This window comes from Nannospalax galili, unplaced genomic scaffold (assembly GCF_000622305.1).
Source record: "Nannospalax galili isolate Female #2095 unplaced genomic scaffold, S.galili_v1.0 scaffold291, whole genome shotgun sequence".
NCBI classification, from domain to species: Eukaryota; Metazoa; Chordata; class Mammalia; order Rodentia; family Spalacidae; genus Nannospalax; species Nannospalax galili.
Window position 1 is genome coordinate 4463043 of NW_008330588.1, and position 20325 is coordinate 4483367.

Consider the following 20325-nt stretch of genomic DNA (forward strand, 5'->3'; position numbering starts at 1 on the left):
TTAAACTTTGACAGAAATCCAGTATCATGACCGAAATGTTTTTTCTTAAGATTTCAAGTTGAAACAAAATCAAATAAAAAACCCACAAACTGAGAATCAATTTCCTCCTTCCCTCCCTTCTTCCCTTCCTCCCTCCCTTCCCCTCCCCTCTCATTCATCTTAGTTTTAAATGTCAACTTGCCACAACTTAGAATCACCAGATAGGTGAGACTCACCTGAGGAATCATGTAGATCAGGATGACTCCTGCATGTCTAGGGGGATTTTCTTGACTGTTAATTGATGTAGGAAGACCCATCCCACTGTGGATGGCACTCTGAATTGTGTAAGAGTAAAGATCAGCTGAGTCTAAGAGCAAGCAGGCAGTATGGATGCATGCTCCTGCCTACAAATGTGCTGTGACTAGCTGCTTGAGTTTCTGTCTTGACTTCTCCTCAGTGATGGACTGTAACCCGGAATTGTAAGGCAAAGAAATCCTTCCTTCCCTTAAGTTGCTTTGGGTGTTTCATCACAGCAACAGAAGTTAAACTAGAATACCTTCTTTTCTCTCTCTTCCCCTTCCTCTCTCTCTCACTCTCGCTCTCACTCTCTCTCTCTCATATTATTATTAACCTTCTGCATTTTTTGGTGCTATAGTATATTATCAATGGTATGCATGAAGATCTCCAGTCTTCCTAAGATTGGGCGAGGGCCCCTTCAAGACAATTTCTGTCTTTCTGATCTGTCTCTGTCAGTCTTTGAATACCTGCTTGCTTTCTGGCAAATCAGAATTTATGGAGGAATACTGGTTCTGTAAGTGAGGCATAGCATTTAGTCTCTCTCTCTCTCTCATACATTTCATACTTACACAATCATGTATAACTTAATGTTACAGATACATTCTGAGAAATGTATTGCTATGTGATCTCATCACTGTGTGGACAGTAGCATATGCATACACAAGATGAGATGGGTGATGTAATCTTATAGGACCATCATGGCATATGTCATTGACTGACATTTCATTGTGTAGTTTATGACTGCATATCACGTTCACATAGACCACCAAAGAATTTCCTTCAGCTTCTCTCATTCCATATTTGTTTCCTTCCCTTTCAATGAAAAACTTTCTTCCTTATAATAGTAATTTACTCACATGTATCATAAACAAAATAGTTTCAAAACCACATCAATATCATTAATAACAAGAATTATTGTAAATCTTGCAATTTATTTCAACTTATTTCCCATTGTATTCAAATGACTTGAAATAATTATATTTTTCTCTTTGCCTTTTTTTGTTTTTAGATACAAAGTCTCAGCGAAGCCCAGGCTGGTCTTAAATGACTGATCCTCTTATATTTCCCCAATATTGGGATTTGTGCCTGGCTCTGTTTGGATATATTTAAATTTAATATGTAGTTAGGATAATTTGCTTCTGTTTACATTCCATTCTATGATTTACTTTTTACATCTTTGGGGACTTAGATTTTCAGATCAAAAAAATTAAATTATGTTGTATTTGTGTATTTCTGTGTGGGGTATATGCATGGAGTGCAGTTGCTTGAGGAAACCAGAAGATCATGTCTCATACCCTGGTGCTAGTGGTTCTGAGCAGTCTGAAGGTTCCTGGAAACCAAAGTTGGATCCTCTGGAAAAGTAGTGTGCCCTCTTAAGTGTTGAACCATCTCTCTAGCTACCAGGATTTATTTTTATTTTTGAATATATAAACATTTAAAAATCAAAGCTATATGAAAAAACATGCTTAATGAGATCCCATTGTCCAATCCCCCTCCATTCCCATCCCATCTATAAGTCATGAATCTTCACTTCTTTCTATTTTGTCCTCCCTATTTTTCTTTTGATAAGAAGTGTAGATGTTCCTCCCATGGCTGACTGGCAGTCAAGATGGTGCCACAGGATGACAAGGAGCCTAAGTGGTCAACATGGAGGTCCAGACCTTACTCATCCAGTGCAAGATGGAAGTTTTGATTCTGGGAATTTTGATCAGTTTCTGCGGGAGGTTGAAGCTGATGGGAACATTGGAAATGTTGGGAATGTTATTCACACTGAACACTTGAATAATAAAATCACAGCTGTTTCTGAGAAACAATTCTCCAAAAGATGTTTGAAATATCTTACCAAGAAGAGTTATGTTCATGATTGGCATCATGTGAGGTCTGACAAGGAGACGTATGAATCTCAAATTTCCTTATTTCCAGTTTAGTCAAGATGGAGATGGGTCAGAGTCTAAGGACTAGTTGGCCTTTGCTTTTTGATAAGATAAGGTACGGTTTAGAAAGAAGACTAGCTTGGAAATGCTGATTTATTGACAAATAAAAATCATTGCACACAAAAAAATTATAGGGGTGTGTGTGTGTGTATGTGTGTGTGTGTGTGTATAAACATATTTTCCTTTTTTATTAATTAAAATTAGCATATAAAGTAATGGGTTTAATTTTGGTGTATACATATATATATATATATGTCATTATATTTTGTCCTAACTTATCCGTCTCCCCCACTGCCTGTGCTTCCTGTACCCTCTGACTGGTTCCTTTTCTCATCCCCTCTTGCTTTCATGTCACATGTATTCCATTTCTCTCTTCCCCCTTTCCTTTAGCTTTCCTCCTCCTCTTTCCAATTTCATGACTTATGTGCACACCAGAGACATGCGCATATGCATATATATGTGTATGTGTCTAAATTTAAATCTAGATTTTACATATAAGACTGTGTTAGTCACTTTTCTGTTGCTGTGATAGAAACACTGACCAAAAAAATTTATAGAAGGAAGAGTTTATTTGAGCTTACGGTTCCAGGGGGATTACAGTCCGTCATGGCAAGGAGGCATGGTGGCTGGAGGTGGCTGGAGCAGGAGCAGCAGAAGCTAAGCTCTCACATCATCACGCAGGCACAGGAAGCAGGAGAGACTGGATATCCCACAAGGCTTAAGAGCTCTCTAAGCCCACCCCCAGTGACATGTTTCCTCCAGGATAGCCATACCTTCTAAGACCTCCCAAAACAGGGCCAACATGTGGGGACAAAATGTCCAAATACTTGGAGCCTATGGGGGACATTTTCGTTCAAACCATCACAAAGACAGAGCATGTAACATCTGTTCTTCTGAGTGGCTTATTTCACCTGAAACTATGATGATGATGATGATGATGATGATGATGATGATGATTTGGTACTAGGGATTGAACCTATGGTCTCACTATGTACACACACTATTCTTATTTTCGCATTTTTCTTCTAGAAAAGACCATGTGCTCATTCTAGAACCTCACCAAACTTTATGTATAGCTTGTGCAGTGAAAGTGACCTTTGTTCTTTTCCTCCACCACAATCACACATTCCAGAGAGCTCTCAGTTCCTTGTTTGTCCTTTATCCTCCCAGACTTGAGTGAGGGATGGCACCAGATTGGAGCCATGTGGTATCTGACTACTCTGTTATATCTTGGTGCTAGAGGCCCAAATGAGAGCCCTTGTGTTCCTTGTGCCTGTGGTGAACCCCTGTTATAAAGCTTAGGTTGACCTTACCTTGGATGTAACTTTCTATTCCCTGGCAAAATTAGGACTTTTTTTGGTCAAGGGAATGAGATGAGAAAAGTATTAGTTACTGGTCCTGTTTGTTAGGATATTTGCTGTGTCCTAATAAGCCTTACAGCATGATGGGGTAGAAAATGACACACATGTGTTTTCCTTTTAACAAGGTATGGCTTTCAAATGTGCTGAACATTTATGTTTGATTAAAAATTTAACAATATATATACGTATTCCTAATAGCCATTTCATATACATACATATACAGTCTTTTTTAGATAGGGTCTTCCTATAGACCCAGCTGGTGTGGAATGCCCTATGTAAACCAGGCTGGCCTCTGCTGGGATTAAAGGCATGTGCCACCATGCCTGGCTCATTAGGAATATCTTGAAGGGCAGTTCAACTGTGTTAAAGGCAGGGAAGGCAAACTCTTTGGAAAACTCATTTAGAGAGTCAGAAAAGTGGATGGGAGGAGGAAGTTTTCCAGGAAAGAATCCCATTGCTTAAGAAGCAGCCACTTGCTAATTCAATTCCTCTTTGCTCCACACGTATGAAGTATCTCAAATTTCACTTGTTTTCTCCAAGCATCAAATTTATCAATGAGGCAATAAAGCATAAATGATCTTTGTCAGACTTTGAGGACAATCCCAGCTGAGGTCTTCTCAAGGGGCGAGGGAGAAGTGCAGGGTCACGATGACCGTACTAGGAAGGGGCTGTTTTCTTTGGTTGGAAAATGCCACACAAGACATGGCCTCTTTCCCTGAGGGGCTCTTGGAGAGGGAACTGTAAACACAGGCCTTTGGAGCAGACTCCTTGGAAAACCACTTATTGCTACAGGATAGCTTGGCTTTGAAATCTTGTCTTCAGCACAACTCTAGTTCCAATTAGTTCCATGCTGTCCAGTAAATGGGGTCATGTCCCTACCGAGGTGCTGGACACTCACATACCTTGTAGAGACAAAGACAGCTATTAGTACAAGATCCCCTTATGTCCCATGTATCTTTTAGTAATGAATTGGCTGTTTGCCAGTGTCACTATATGTCTGCTTCAAAAACGTCTCTTTCTGCTCAACAGCTAATGCTAAGTCTTAGGCTGATGTGGTCTTGTAATAACAATACTTTATCAGGATGAAAGAGAGAGAGAGAGAGAGGGAGAGAGAGAGGGAGAGAGAGAGAGAGAGAGGGAGAGAGAGAAAGAGAGACTTTTCCCATGATGCAAAAGCTCAGGGTGATGATCTCCTGGACCATCACATTCAAGATCTTTTTCTTCCACAATAGCAGTGTTTCTTGGAGGTTGTTGGACACACAGCATGGGGAAAGAACTTATCTTGTCCCAGCCTTTCTTATCTAGATGCTGCAGATGTGGAAGGGACAGCAGCAAGATTCATCATCTTGGGGATAGTCAGTGGTTAAAAGCACTTTTTCAATCATGTGGATTAGAGTTCAAATCCCAGCACCTATGTTGGGTGGCTCACAACAGCCTGTAACTCCAGATCAAAGGGATTCTATGCCTTCTGATTTCCATGGGCACCTGCACACATGTGCACATATACTCACAAAGAATGTAAATACAATAAGAGGAAATCTTAAAGAAAAAATGATTCATTTCCCTTCTAGATGGGAAAGCTGGGGGACTTCCCATAGACCACATAATCACCTTTCTCCAGGGGCTGTCACTTCTTTAGCCCTAGAGGAAACAGGAGTGAGATTCAAAACCAACACTAGTGGGAGAAGGAGGGACAGGAACTAAAATTGGCTGAGTGTCTCCTGGGTGCTGAGTATTACACATGCTTTGTAAAAATTCAGCAACCAACAAGTGGGCCAATTGATCTTTGAATTCTCTATAGGCTATGGAGCTGACTGGATCCTCCATAGTTACCCAGAATGAAGGATAGGGCCAGGATCGGAACTTTCTCATCTTTCCATAAATCACACAGCCTCCCTACAGTCAGAGCAGTCATACAGAAAGCAGTCATTTTGCTTATAGAAGCAAACATGTTGGGAGGAACAATAACTCCATGCTTGGGACAGAGGTGATAATGGATACTTGCACCCATTTCTCTGTTCTTTTGGTCACAATCACAGCTTCAGAGATGTACATTTATGTCTGTGGAGAGAGGGGACGGGATAATGAAGCCAGGATGGCTGATGGAGGGTGCTTCTTTGAGAATCTGGGCAGAATGTCAAAAGGCAATGATTGTTTCTTTTCTTCTTTCTCTTTCCATTGGAACTAGGGTATAGTTCATTTAAGAGACACATGTGACTCATGGAGCTGGGGAGATGCTCAGCAGTTAAGGTACTTGCTGCTGCTGCAAAGGACCAGAGTTGAATTCTCAACACCCTTGTCGAGCAGCTCACAACTGCCTGTAACTCTAGCTCCAGGAGATGTAACATCTTCTTCTGGTTTCCAAGGGTACCTGCGCACATGTGCATGTGCACACACATACACACAACACACACACACACACACGCACACACACACACGCGCGCGCATGTGCACGAATAAAAATAAGATAAAATCTTAAAAGAGACACTTGATAGGTCCACTATCAAGTGGAGGTTCTCAAAAGTGTTGGTCTCAGGGTTCTTCTACTTCATAAAAACTGTTGAGGGATGATAAGTGACTGTTTATGTGGGTTACATTTATTGATACTTACTAAGGCAAAAATTAAAAGACAGAAAGTTTTATTTCATTTAATAGCCACAATATAAAACACATTGTACATTGCTTTTTTGTGTGTACAGTGTTGGGATTGAACTCACAGTTGTACAAATTCTAGACAAGGATTCTGTCACTACAGTTTACTTCTAGACCATTAGAGAACATATTTTAATAAAAAGGATTGAATTTTCCAAAATATAGTATTTAATAAGAAGAGTGACAATTTCTCATTTTTTGCAAATTTCTTTCATGTGTGGCAGAAGCCAGTGGCTTTATCTTATCTGCTCTCATAATATAATGTTTTGGCTGAAGGGTATTTGATAAAAGCGTCACATAGATATGTGGTTGGAGAGGAAGAATTTTCAAATGATGGTAGCTGCCCTTTGATACTTTGTCAAAGCTCATTAGTACAGCTCTTAAGGGTTGAGGCAGTAAGGAATGTGGAACCACATCAGTGAACTTTTGTACTTCATGAAATTGAAGTCTAAAGATTTCATAATTTTTCTGCATTGATGTTTAGGCTACATTAGTTTACTGAGTCATGAATACCTTTGACTTGATGACTGGTTTCATTAAAAAAATCACACTTATTAATCAGTAATTCCATAAGAAAAGGTATTTATGAAGAATACTGGTGGCCATTTCTCTCTAAGTAAGAGACTCTCTTTGTTTATTTTCAAGAAAATGTCTGCCAAACACACAAATGTAACCTTCTCAGGATAAAATGGGCATCTTTCATCTCACCAAGCATGTGGTATTGAATGGAACCACCAGCAGAGGTTAGTGTCACTCCCTTGATTCCTGCTGTGTAAGCAGCAGTCTTAACCATCAGTGTGAATGCCAACATACTTGGTCTAGGATAAAACACGAGATGTTTAAAAGTTATTCAACACTTTGATTAGTTCAGTGCTACTTAGGTTTGCTGCCAAGCATTTATATAAAACACCTCCTTTGATCATCACTTGGTGCTGATTGTCTGACAGATTCAAGCAAAGCAGCAAGTTGAGCTGTATCTAAGGACTCAGTTGTAAGCAACAGTGTGTGTCTGCTGAGGAAAGGCTAGCTGAGTTTCCATGTTTGCAGATCAATCAACTTTGCGGAAGTGGCAGGGTCCTGTAGGCAGATTTTCATCTAGCCAGTGCCATCTGGAAAGTCTCTGGAATTACCTCTCTTCTCTGCTTCATCACTGAGTCTCTGAATGAAACCCCAGCTGCACTGACATGAAGATATCATCAATAATTTTACATTGCACAAGACACAATTAGTAAATCATCATCTGTAAACCTACATTTAAGTTTCCCATGTACAGTTTAGCTTGTCTTCTTCAGAGTTGTTTTTTAATCTCATGAGTCTAATGTCACCTTTATCTGTATGTACTATTAGAAGAAGACAGTGCAACTCTGGATTGAAAAGTGTCTCTGATCCCCCTTCAAGCCAATGCTCTATCCTAACATACCAGCAGATCATATTTAAAATGTATTTTATTTTAGTGCCATGGTTAGCTTTGCCAGCTTGTTACAACCTAGAATCACCTGGAAAGAGAGTGTCAGTGGGGAAAGTCAACATTGAATTGGCCTGTAGGCATGTCTGTGAGGGACTGTCTTGATTGCCGTAATTTATGTGGGAAGACCCACCCTAAATGTAGGCAGCACCTTTTGGTAGTGGCCCAGATAAAGGGACAAAGAAGGAAAACTTGGCTTTCTGCTTGCTTCGCCTTCACGGCCTACCCAGCTGCTGTGCATTCATTCCCTGACATTAGAACCAACTTCCACCACGAACTGAGGCCCTGCAGATTCTGTTATTAGAACCAACCTCTTCAGGCTTTCGATACAGACTGAAGACCAGTGGCTGTCCCGGAATCCTCTAGGCCTTCGGGGCCAGACTGGGACTGCTGAGGCATCTAGCCTCATGATGGACTGACCGAACAACTAACTACAGAGTTCTTGGCCTCTTCGTGAGGTGAGTCCTTGTTAGGCTACTCTGACTGTATAGTGTAAGCAGATGTAATAAACCCTCTCTTAACATATATTTATTCTATCGGTTCTGTTCCGCTAGAGACCCCAACTAATGCAACCCACGACCATAAAATACTCCGAAGCAACCAAGAACAGAAACACGAATTCCATTAGGCATCAGAGAAGGCCTACATCGTAGATCATGTAATGTCAGGAAAATAGCTCTACATAGTATCAGCATTCAGGTAAAGGGTAAATAACACTTTAACAATCCTATGGAAATAAGCCTGACCTCATGGATACTCCAAGAAAGCTTGGAGTCCTTGAGGACTGCTGCTAAGGGTTATGATCAGGCAGTAGAGGAAAGAAGGTGTTTTTTTTTTTTTTTTTTTTTTTTTTAAATTTTGACGAGGAAGGAAAGGGGATTGTGAGTATGTGAGGTTCTGCTTGTTGGGCTTACCTTTTCTGAGAGAGAAAAAAAAGAGAGTTTAAGAACAATAGCCCTACTCAGGAATGAGGGTCTGCTTAGTAGGAGAACAAGCTTTTCGTAGATTTCTGGCCTGCATACAAGTCCCACAGAAAGCTGGGGTCAGTGGGAAGCCTTTTCAAGTTCAAAGAATACATTTGAAAGGATTCCTTTCCACCTCCTGAAGCTTCATGTCTAGTTCTTGTGTTTTCCAAACTTTGGGTTAAATAGTGGGCACATTCGTTTCTTTATTATAGTTCCTTTTCATGGTCTTTCATTCTTTTCCCTGTGTGTCTCTTTGCTTGATTAGGATTTTCTGTTCAAATGGATAGAATCAACACTAGTTTCCTCAAGATGTAGTGTTGGTCTCCAGTTCCAATGATATTGGCTAGAAAGGAAAGACTTAGAAAGATCAGGTGACCTTTGGACCCATTCTCCTCCATCAAATCCTCACTGGCCTAGTGACAACGTCTATGCTTTGTACCTCCTTATCTTCCCACTCTACCCAGTGGAGGCTTTTCAGAGCTCAGCTCTAGACAAGACATTGGGACCGCCCACTTAAGGCTCAGAGAACACTGAAGAAGAGGCATTAGAAAGAACGTGAGAACTGCAGGATGGGGACAGGACTGTGGAATACCATCCTCTATGCAGGATGTGGTCATGGCCATCACAAACTCATAGCAGCTGTGGATACTGGCACCGGGTCCACAGAAGTGGGGGCTCTTCTAACAGTCAGTTAAGGGACTCACCACATGATCTATTGGCAACCAACAGATTCTGGGAGACTAGGAAGCACAGCATCCAGTTCTGTGATCCAGTTTGTGAACTCAGGATCACACAGACGGCCCGACACATAACAAACCCCAAACTAGTAAATAGGGGAAAGAGATTCATAGGGAGAGTGGTGACGCTGGTAGAGGAAGGAGAGAAGTAGGAGAGTGTAGAGGCAAGAGGGACCAGAATATACAGCATACGTATAATATTTACATGCTGGAATATATGTATAATATGTACATGCAGGAATATATGTATAATATGTACATGCGGGAATATATGTATAATATGTACATGCGGGAATATATGTATAATATGTACATGCGGGAATATATGTATAATATGTACATGCGGGAATATATGTATAATATGTACATGCGGGAATATATGAAGCTGTGAATTTACTGATAAAACAAAACTGACCTAAACAAACAATAAAACTCTATAGCAGGACAGTCTGCTAAAATTTCTCAGTTGATAGAAATGTTTTTGCGCTACCCAGTACAGTAGCCCTTTGTCACATGTGGCTATTAAATTTCTGCAATGCAGCTGGTATAGCTGACGAGTATTTTAATTTGACTGAAACTGAAGGAGTCACACATGGTTTGTGTCAACCCTATTTATAAGCATGTCTCTGGTCATCATTGGCTCAGACCAGTCTTTCTAACTTCTCTCATCTGTGTTCCAGAACCCCTTAGGTTTTAGTAACTTATCTTTCTTGTAGAGCAGTTATCATAATGCTTTCTCTGTTTGGTGAAATCTTATTCATTCTCTAAATTGCCATTTCAATGACATGCTGAATTTTCCAAACCTCCAGAAGCAAGTTAGTTTCTCCTTACCCTGTGCTCATGCACTGTCTGTTCAGGTTAGGACGTAGCCTCTGCCATGCTGTCTTTTTGAAATTGTGTCTTGTGTGTCTGTCCTTTGCACTGCCATCTACAGATGCCATCGCACACAGGGAAACCTAAATTTAAATTAGACTTTGATGAAACGAAAACTTCATCAATTGAACCTGTCCTTTCAGGCTTCAGTGGCCACATATGGCCCATAATTACCAGACTGGATAATGCAAGCATAGCATCTTTCCAGCTTTGCAGACTTCAGTTGGGCAACTTCAACTGCATTATTTGATGGCAAAGAGTGTTCATCTCCATGTTGCTAGGATGTTCAATGTTTGGGAAGAACGAGATCCTTATTCTATCAGGCCGTACTATGTGGAAAGAACAGAGCTTTTGGGCTGGGCACAAGTTCGTGTACATGAATAGTACAACCGAAAACCAGTTGATGAGTTAAAGAACCAGAATGTTCCTAAACATGTCTCATCAGAGGCTTTTGGGTGGCAAGAATAGCCAGAGGTTAGGTGCTGGATGAATCAGCAATCAGGGTCAAAAGCAAAGAGAATTTGTCAGGTAAACTATGGATACAAAGGTTGGAAATAAAAGTGTTTTCCTGGTTGGGTGGTGTCACCTGCATCCTTGCTAAATACCTAGAACTTTTAGAATGGTTACTAAAGACGTGGCTTCTCACAGATAGGAGACAGGGCTCTGTATTTTTTGAAATAAAATGGGACAACATGTAAATGAAAATTAGTAATTTTAAATATGACATGTCTAAATTGTTATTGTAATTGTCCTGGTTAGCTTTAACTGTCAAACTTGACAACGTAGAATTATCCTGGAAGAGAAAATTGCCTAGATCAGATTGGCCTGTGAGCATGTTTGTGGGGGACTATCTTGATTGTTAATTGATGTAGCAAGGCTCAGCCCATTAAGGGTGGCGTGATTTTCTAGGCAGGTGGGCCTGAATTGCATAAGAAAGTGGCCTGCTCTATGGTTCCTACTGTATTTCTTTGACTGTGCAGTGAGTTCTTGGTCAGTGGTAATGCTTTGCAGAATAGCACGCAAAGATTCATGTTTATTCTCTCTCTATTAGACTGTGGATATGAGGCCTTAAGTCCTGCTGTGACTTTCCCTCCATGATGGAGTGTAACCAATGGAGCCAAAGAAACCTGTCCTTCCCCAAAGTTGCTTTATGTCAGGATATTTTACCGCAGCAATAGAAATGAACTAGGACAGTCTCTCTCTCTCTCTCTCTCTCTCTCTCTCTCTCTCTCTCTCTCTCTCTCTAGTACCTCATGAAGCCCAGGCTTTCTGACAGTCTTATGCCCAGTACCTCTGCCCTGACACCATGCTGACACCATGCTGTGTTTCTGTTATATATATATATATTCAAGAGAAATAGGCCCAGAATGAACTTACTCCTATCGGCATGTTCACAGTTGAGGCAAATAAACACATATACAAATAGCTGGTGCTCTATGATGATGTTGTCATGATGAACAAAAGATGGAGCTCACCAGAACATGAGATTGTTCTGCCCTGCTTATGCCAGCTGCATCCTTCCCAACAGGAATTCCTCCTGAGCACTGCACAGATCCAATGGTGTCTGTCAAATAGAGGACTAGATGCTCTCTTAGCAAGCACACTCCCTTTACTTCTGCTTGAGCCTCCCCTCTTCATCACAGATCATGATGATAGCTCCAGATTCCCAACTCTAGACCAACCTCATCCTTGAGAAGCTGACAGCTTTCATCAGTGGACAATCACTTAGCCAATGTTGGTGGAGCATTTCCTGGACACTCTGCTCACGACTGGGTGCTTCTGAAGATGACACGTACATCTGGTCCTCCAACAGCTTACAGTAATTTTTTATTAATTAGTTATTTTTATTTTTGCATATATGTATGTGTGGTATGCATGCATATGTATGTGGTGAGGGGGGTTTACGTGTGTGTGTGCATGTAGGGAGTGTGCACTTGTGTACTTGTGGTCTGAAGTTGATGTCTCTTTAATCACATTCTACTTTATTTATTGAGGCAGGGTTTCTTGTTGAACTTAAGAGTTGGCCAGTTCTAGCTAGTCTGGCCAGCCAACTTGTCCTAGTGATACGTTGTCTCTGCCTCCCAAATACTGGAATTACGAGCAGCTACCATGTTTGCCCAACTTTATGTGGGCTCTGGGGATCCTAACTCTAGTCTTTAAGCTCTTATCCACTGACCACCTATCAAACCTTATATATCTATTTTTGGGTATGGGGTATGTGTATGATATACATGTTTTGTATGTGCAAGTAGACAGTGTATCCATTTGGAGGTCAGAGGTCAAGGTCAAGTGGCTTCCTCTATCACTTTCCACCTTGCTTTTTAAAAAATTTTTAATAACTATATCATTAGAAGAAGCATTTCATTACAGCTTTAACATATCCAGCAACACCTTGCTTTTTAAGACAGTGTGCTGGATGGCTTTAGTGTCAACTTGACACACCTGGGTTGAGGGATCCTCAATTGGGGAATTGCCTCCATTGGACTGGCCTGTGGCCATGTCTGTGGGGCATCTTCTTGATTGTTGAGTGATGTGGGAGGGCCCAGCCCACTGTGGGTTGTGCCATCCCTGGGCAGGTGGGCCTGTGTTGCATAAGAAAGCAGGCTGAGCAGGGGCCAGGAGAGCAAGCCAGTAAGCAGAGTTCCTCCATGGCCTGTGCTCCAGCTCCTGCCTCCAGGTTCCTGCCCTGGGTTTTTACCTTGGGCTCCCTGATGAACTATGACCAGGGTGATGTAAGATAAATAAACCCTTTCCTCCCCAAGTTGGTAGTGGTCAGAGTGTTTTGTCACAGCAATCAAGAACAAACTAGGACAGACAGGTTCTTTCATTGAACTTGAGGCTCACTGATTGGCTAGACTGGTTCTGAGGATCCACCTCTCTACCCCCCTCCACCTGATGCTAGAATTACAGACACATGCTTTTTACATGGGGTATGGGCATCTAAACCGAGGTACTCTGCCTGTGCAACAAGTACTTTACCCAGTGATCCATCTCCCTAGCCTCTAGAATTGTGGAAGGAAAACAAGAAGAATGCACTTAAAATATCACCGCCAATCCAATACAGTATGTTAAATATTACACAACTGGTATAGACATTAAGTGCTGGGCCAGTTCATAGGAGGAAGGAATGTTTTCCAGCTGTTAGGATCCAGCTGCTGGGATTAATCAGCATAATGATGCCTGAGGGGATGGTAGCAGGTCTTTTTTTCTGAGGCCTTAACTGCTAACGTTCAGCCTTTTCAGGGAACCAGGAACCAGACTCCTCCCTGCTTCCTTTCCTAGAAGACCGAAGGCTGAATGAATCCTCTACTGTAATTCAATGACAGCTTGACACAACTGTCACAGATTGTGTTCCCCTCCCCTCTCAGACTGTGAATTAGGTCCTTTGGGGAAGCTACAGAAATTCTTTAAAGAGGTCACAAAAGTGCCATCATGGTATTTATTTTTTGTATATGACCAAAGCTTGCTTTATTAATTGTGTGCTTGGGAAAAACTAGGTTCTTCTAATTCACTTGTAATTATAGAAATGTGGAGTAAGTTCTGGGGCAGGTGAAGATCTTCCTCAGCTTCCATCGTGGTAACCTGGTAGAACAGGAGATAAACCCCATGACTGTGTGTGTGCCTGGATGGCTGCTCCTCAGACTTCCTCTCTCTCAAGCTGCTTGCTACCGAGTCTTGAGATGGTTGTCGTGGTCCCCATGTAGTATTCCTACCAGTTTATGATGGCTCCAGCATCTTGTCAGGAGTCCCTGACTATCTCTCCAGATCTCTAAAGTGTGTATGAAAGATAAACACTCCACTGTTTGGCCAGAATGCACTAACATGAGTTAGAGGTTTTGCTCATGTGTTTCTTCTCATGTGGAAATCAACCTTGGCTCCAAAGCTCGACTTGCTTTTCAAGCCTTTTGTTGCTATTTGTTCCAGGGAGTAGAAGGTTTGACATTACATTGTATGTTTAATGAGTCCTTCAGACTCTGTTTTATTTTTTGAGCTATGGCAACGGGTTCTTGTAATTATAGAGGAGAACTTTGAAAGGCTTTATAATTCATTATACCTGTAATTCTTTAGCTTATGACTTTAAGGTAACATCATAAAAGGGTTTATTGAGATGGGTTGAATTTATATTAAATATATAGTTACCTTAGCATAGAGAGATGTAAATATGACCATAAATAATATAATGGGGCTCTATTACCTCCCGTAAAAGAATCAAGAAACCGCTTATAAAGTATGACAAAGAAATTAAATTTTCCCTGACCTTGTATGCATCCTCTTTATTCCCTTTTACATTCCATAATGTTCTCCTTTTCTTTTCCTAGAGCCCATGATATTCTGGGTCCTATTCAAGTCTCCCTGGGGATGTATGTTTTAATTGGGATATTTATTTAAATCACCTCTTGATATGTAAATTTCATATATAAAGTACAGAGATAAAATTATAGCTTTGAAGTAAATCAATCTGGGTTTGAATTGGAGGCTCTATTTTACAAACTCTATAATCTTGGACTTATTTCTGAATCTCTAACATGGGGATAAGAACAGTGTTACACTTACAGGATGACAGGGAGGAGGAGATGAGACAGCTAGGAGCTTGTGTTCTGCATGATCGCAGTAAGAGCTAGTTCTTAATGGCAACTCTGCGAACACTTAGCTCCTTGCTCTGCAGGCGCTGTATGGGAACAATTCTGTTCTGTGCAACACTGGGCCCAGGACCATCCATTCTTCCCTAGTCTTTCTGAATGCCGGCTGCAGCTGCCAGTGACTCTGGAGAGACTTTTCCTAGTTTGCCAAGCATTCTGTGACATCTCAGCAGGAGAGCTTCGGAGTCTCCTTGCTTTTGGAAAAACAAGATATTGTGTGGGTTGTGTTAGAAATGGAAAAGGAGGTCTTTCTCTTTCATCTCTGTCACACTCCAGTCACTTTGCAATAACTTGTTCTTTCTTTACGAGTCGAACCATCAGGAATTCACTCCAGTGGCATAGACTGGATGACTTAGTCTCCTTGCTTCAGATTGCATGCAGGCAACTGTCCACAGTCTGCATTTTTACTGCCCCAACTACTCTAAGATTAAACAATTGCCACAGTTTCCCCCTGTGGATTGAAGCATGCCCTCCTGTACAGAGGAGGGAGGCTCATGTACTCGGGAAGCCAATGAAACTTACAAGACTTAGGAAACGGGATTCATAAGGCCCATTCCCAAGGTTATAAAACAGTAAACAATTGCTGGGAAATGAGATGTCCGGTGGAGCTGACTGTGAGTTATGCAGGGACCTCGGGGGATGCAGCTTTTGTGAGCAATCGCCCTTGCTGTGGTGGGCTTTTCCACTGTGCTGCTGGCTTCTGTCACCCAGGCTGCTGTAAGTTGGCCATGTAAATTCACTGGTTCACCAAACTACACTTGGATGGAATTTTTTCTGTTTTGTTATCAGTAAATAACAACTAGTGAATGGACATTTATTCATGTTTCCCCAGGAAAAGCTATCCTACATTTCTCCGTCTAGCTAATCAACTTTTTACTGCAGAGTTTTGGCAAAATCCCCTGCTATCTGCAGGCAAAGTTATGGAGATGATGAAGCTTGAGAATATATTTTCCCAAGTCATTTTTCAGAGTTTCCGATGTCTTTTTCCTGCCTCTCTCACCAGAGGTTGCCCTGATCAAGTGCCATTAAAATCATATGCATTTAGTTTGACACAGTTCTGAGTTCTTTTTTTTAAAAAAAAATATTTTATTTATTATTTTTATTTTATGTATATGAGTGTATTGCCTGCAAGTATGTGGGCACACCCATGTTGTGCAATGCTCCGGAGGTCAGAAGAGGGCTTCGGATTCCCCTGGAACTGGAGTTAAGGACGGTTCATAGCCGCCATGTGGGTGCTGGGAATCGAAACCGGGTCCTCTGTAAGAGCAGTCAGTGCTCTTAACCGCTGAGCCATCTCTCCAGCCCAGTTCTGAGTTCTTTTAAGCCGCCTGAGATGTGTCATATTCTGACGATGGAGGGAAGCCGAATTTTATATCCAGAGGTTAACATGCTTTTCTTGTTTTCTAGGAAAATTTTGCATAATGAACAAAAGAAACGACAACACCGAAGTGAACCAAGGAAGCCAAGAAATGAGTCGATGCGACTGCCTCCTGCGTGCACACAAATGCTGTGCTTGCCGGCCTGCTGGTCCCTGGATGCAAGAAGTCTTGTCTTATGGAGGAGGAGGATCTCGGCTTTGTTCCAGACCATGAAGGGACATTTCCAAGATTACTCAGCTGGAAAAATGGTAGAGCTCTCTCTCTCTCTCTCTCTCTCTCTCTCTCTCTCTCTCTGTCTGCTGTATGCATGTGCGTACATATGTATATGAAAGTGTGTACTCACATGAGTGCGTGAAAGCCAGAGGAAGACATTGGGTGTCTTCCCGCACTACTTCAGAGCCTCTCACTGAACCTATTTTTCAGCTAGGCTGGCAGCCAGAAAGCCAGCGATCCTGCTGTCTCTATCCATGTGCTGGAGAGCTTTAGTTGGCAACTTGACAGTTGGGGTAGAGGGAGCCTCAGTTGGGGAATTGCCTCCATTGGACTGGTCTGCGGCCATGTCTGTGGGGCGTCTTCTTGATTATTGAGGGATGTGGGAGGGCCCAATCCACTGTGGGTGGTGCCACCCATGGGCACGTGGGCCTATATTGTACAAGAAAGCAGGTTGAGCAGGGGTCAGGGGAGCAGGTCGCTAAGCAGTGCTCTTCCATGGTCTGTGCTCCAGCTCCTGCCTTCAGGTTTCTGCTGTATGTTCCTACCTTGGGCTCCCTCAGTGAGGAACTGTGACCTGGGAGATGCAAGTCAAATAAACCCTTTCCTTCCCAAGTTGGTATTGTTCAGAATGTTTTGTCACAGAAATGGAGAAACAAACTAGAACAATCCACTTCCCTTCCAGTTCTGTTCTTCTTAAACATGGATTTGGGGGATGCAAAGTCAGGTTCTCAAACTTGTTCAACAAGCAGTTTTACCCATGAAGCCATCTCCGAAGCCCAGACCTAGGGTTTTGAATACAAAGCTTTTCAGAGTAATTGGCTGCATTTCATACTGTACCTGTGGGGTGGGCGGTTTTGCGGTCTGCCTTATGTATCTGCCAGTTCTCCCTCTGCAGCTGAAACCAGTCAAGGATTGAAAATGCTTGAGGAAAAAAGCTGTTCCTGATTTGAACATGTGTGGACTTTTTTTCTTGCCATTGCTCCCTGAGCAATGCAGTATAGCAACTCTTTATTGAGTACTTGTTCTCTGGAGCTGGCTTGGTGGGTAGGCATCCCTGAGTTTGGGGGCTCACAGGGAGTCCTGTGCAGACACCCCTGGACCACTGCATTCGTGGGTGTCTGAAGCCGCAGAGGGGTCTATCACAGGTACTTCCTCCATGGAAGGTCTGATTGTCTACTGTCTGCTGTGGGGGTTGAGGTTGGAAAGGGTTAACAGATGCTTTGCAGTCCCTTTAAGAACCCTATGACTTTTGTACAGTGAACTAATAAAGCTCCAATTTGGGAGCAAATTCGCTACTGTGACACTAATACCGCCCCAGGCTATTAGAGGATTAGATGAGCACAGAGTTTTATGAGCCATCGCTGTGGCACTGGAGGGTGATTCAGCATGTCTGGTGCTGGGAGGGTGGCTGTTAATTGGAACTGGAGAGAAGGAGCCTCGGTTTGGCAGATCAGGTTTAAATGGGTGGATTGTCTGGCAGAGATGTTTTCTGTTCTCTCTCTTGGCTTTGGTTCAATGTATGCAGCCAGACAGTCCTGCTCAGTTTCTTTGCTTCAAGTGCCCGTCTCTCTTCTTTTCCTCCTCCCACCGATCCTTCCCTCCCTTTCTTCCCTCCCTCTCTCCCTCACTACTTTCTCCCTTCCTCCTTCCCTTCCTTCCTCCTTCCCTTTCTTCCTCCCTCCTTCCTTTCTTCCTTCCCGTCCTCCCTCCATCCCTCTCTTCCTCCCTCTTTCCGTTTGTTCTCTTCCTTCCTTCTTTTTTCTTAGTTTCAAATTTCATGTCAGCAATGTTACAGCCAGGACACCCCCCCCCCCCGGTATACTTTCGGTCGATTTCCTTCTGTAATCCGCCTTCTCCTGGGTTTTTTCCCTTCTTGCTTTAGAGCACTGATGGGCTGCCGCTTCATTTTTGGAGAAGTTCAGTGCAGCAGGTGTTTCTTAGGAACCTACCGAGATGGAAAAACAGAGAACGTGGTAGCTGGAGACCTTGCCGCTTGCCTGCACTCATGCCACGGCACATGCGTGGAGGTCAGAGTGCAACTTGTGGGCATCCATTCTCTTTCCTCCATGTGGGTCTCAGGGATCAAACTGAGGTTGTCAGACTTGGCAGCAGATGCCTTATCCATTGAGCCATCTTGCTGCCTCTCACCTCAGTTTTATTCTTGTTATATGAGATGTTCTCAGTTTTTTACTCTATTCTTTTCAATGAAAGAAAAGATGCTACTAACGTGTTTTCAAGCTCCCAGGGCCTCTTTCTGGCTTTTCTTCTTTAAATGCACTCTTGTTGCGTAGATCTTAAGTCCCATTCTTGATTATATCTGTTATATTAAATGTGTTTATTTTTCCTCTGCATATGAATATATTTTTTTTGGAACGTGTTCTGTCCCTTACGCTTTCTTCAAACCTCAGGCACACAAAGGACAAACCTCGCTAGGGCTAACTGGAAGCTGCATGTGTGTGGTTGGCTAGACCTTAGTGTAGAATGCTCATCTAGTAGTCTGTATTGCATGATACGGATCAAACAATATCTATAGTTTTTTTTAAAAAAATTCTTCCTTTGGCCTGTCTTGTTCCTTAGAGAGGAGCTATTTACTGTACAACTTGGGATGTGAAACTAAATCTTTGGGTTTGCCTGCTTTTTACCCAAAATCTCACACAGTCCTTCTTTTCCCCTCACTCCACTCTTAACTTTCCTTCAGAAATTCCTGCTGTCATAGCTGGGTGAGGCTTTCTGGGCATCCTTCTCCCCAGCATAGGGAAACATCACCTCACAGTACTCTTGTGATTGGAAAAGATGTGGGAAATGTGTGGAGTCCTTGTCCTGTGGCAGTGAAGGGGAGTTATAGCATCAGCTCTCCCAGGAAACTCATTGGCTTCTGTTCACACATCCACTCAGGAAAGCAGGGTGAGGATGGGACCTTGTCCATTCCGTGCTGCTGTGCAGTTCTTTTTTCTCTCTGCTGAAGACCCTGATGGTCCTCACAACCTTCACAGAACCTTCCTGATCATCATGGCTCACAACTCCATGGTGTTTTCTGGTCCAACTGTCCATGATGCTAAGCCCTGGGTTTGCCTGTGTCCATGATGCTAAGCCCTGGGCTTGCCTGGCACATGTCATTTCACTGACCTGTGCTATCATTTAGGTACTCACCTTCCCCCGATTCCCCCACCATGGATGACAGACATTTGGGGGACTGTGATGACTGCACTGTACCATTCATACCTCCCTGTCCTGTGCAAAGATTATTTACACACACACACACACACACACACACACACACACACACAAACACAACCTTGAACCAACAGATATTTGACTATGAATGAATCATGAATCATTGTTGAAAAGTGTATTAATGTTGACTATGTAATGTTCTTTAAAGAACCATCCTGTATTGTACATCTTGGGAGGAAGGTAATGTTGCACCTTTTCGCAGTGGGAAACACAGAGGCTCAGAGAAGACACACAATGCTCTGGCCTGGCAACCAGGATTTCCAGGGCCAGATATTCTTTGCTACAAGTTATACTTGACAGCAGGTGGCTCGCAGGGCTTATTTTCAGACCCTCTTTGCAGAGGGAGAAGTCTAGCCCTTGTGGCAGTGTGAGTGGGTTAAGGTGAGCTCCAATGAGACTGGGCTGGCAGAGCCCAGGTGTCACATCTCTGAGGCCACTTAGCCCCTACTTCCTCCCAGATGAATGTGAGATTGTTCAGTCATAAAAATACAAGCATAGTCATAAAACATGTCTTTGTGGGGAAAAAAAAGTTCCCAGGCCTAGGAATGTGCGCATGTATATGTGAGACAAGCTAAGACAGGTGTCTCTCTTCTCCT

At 42.5% G+C, this 20325-nt stretch overlaps 1 pseudogene; it reads left to right on the forward strand.

Moving 5' to 3' along the window:
• Positions 1 to 1898: 1898 nt before the first annotated feature.
• LOC103748068 lies at positions 1899 to 2204 on the forward strand (annotated as a pseudogene).
• Positions 2205 to 20325: the final 18121 nt, after the last annotated feature.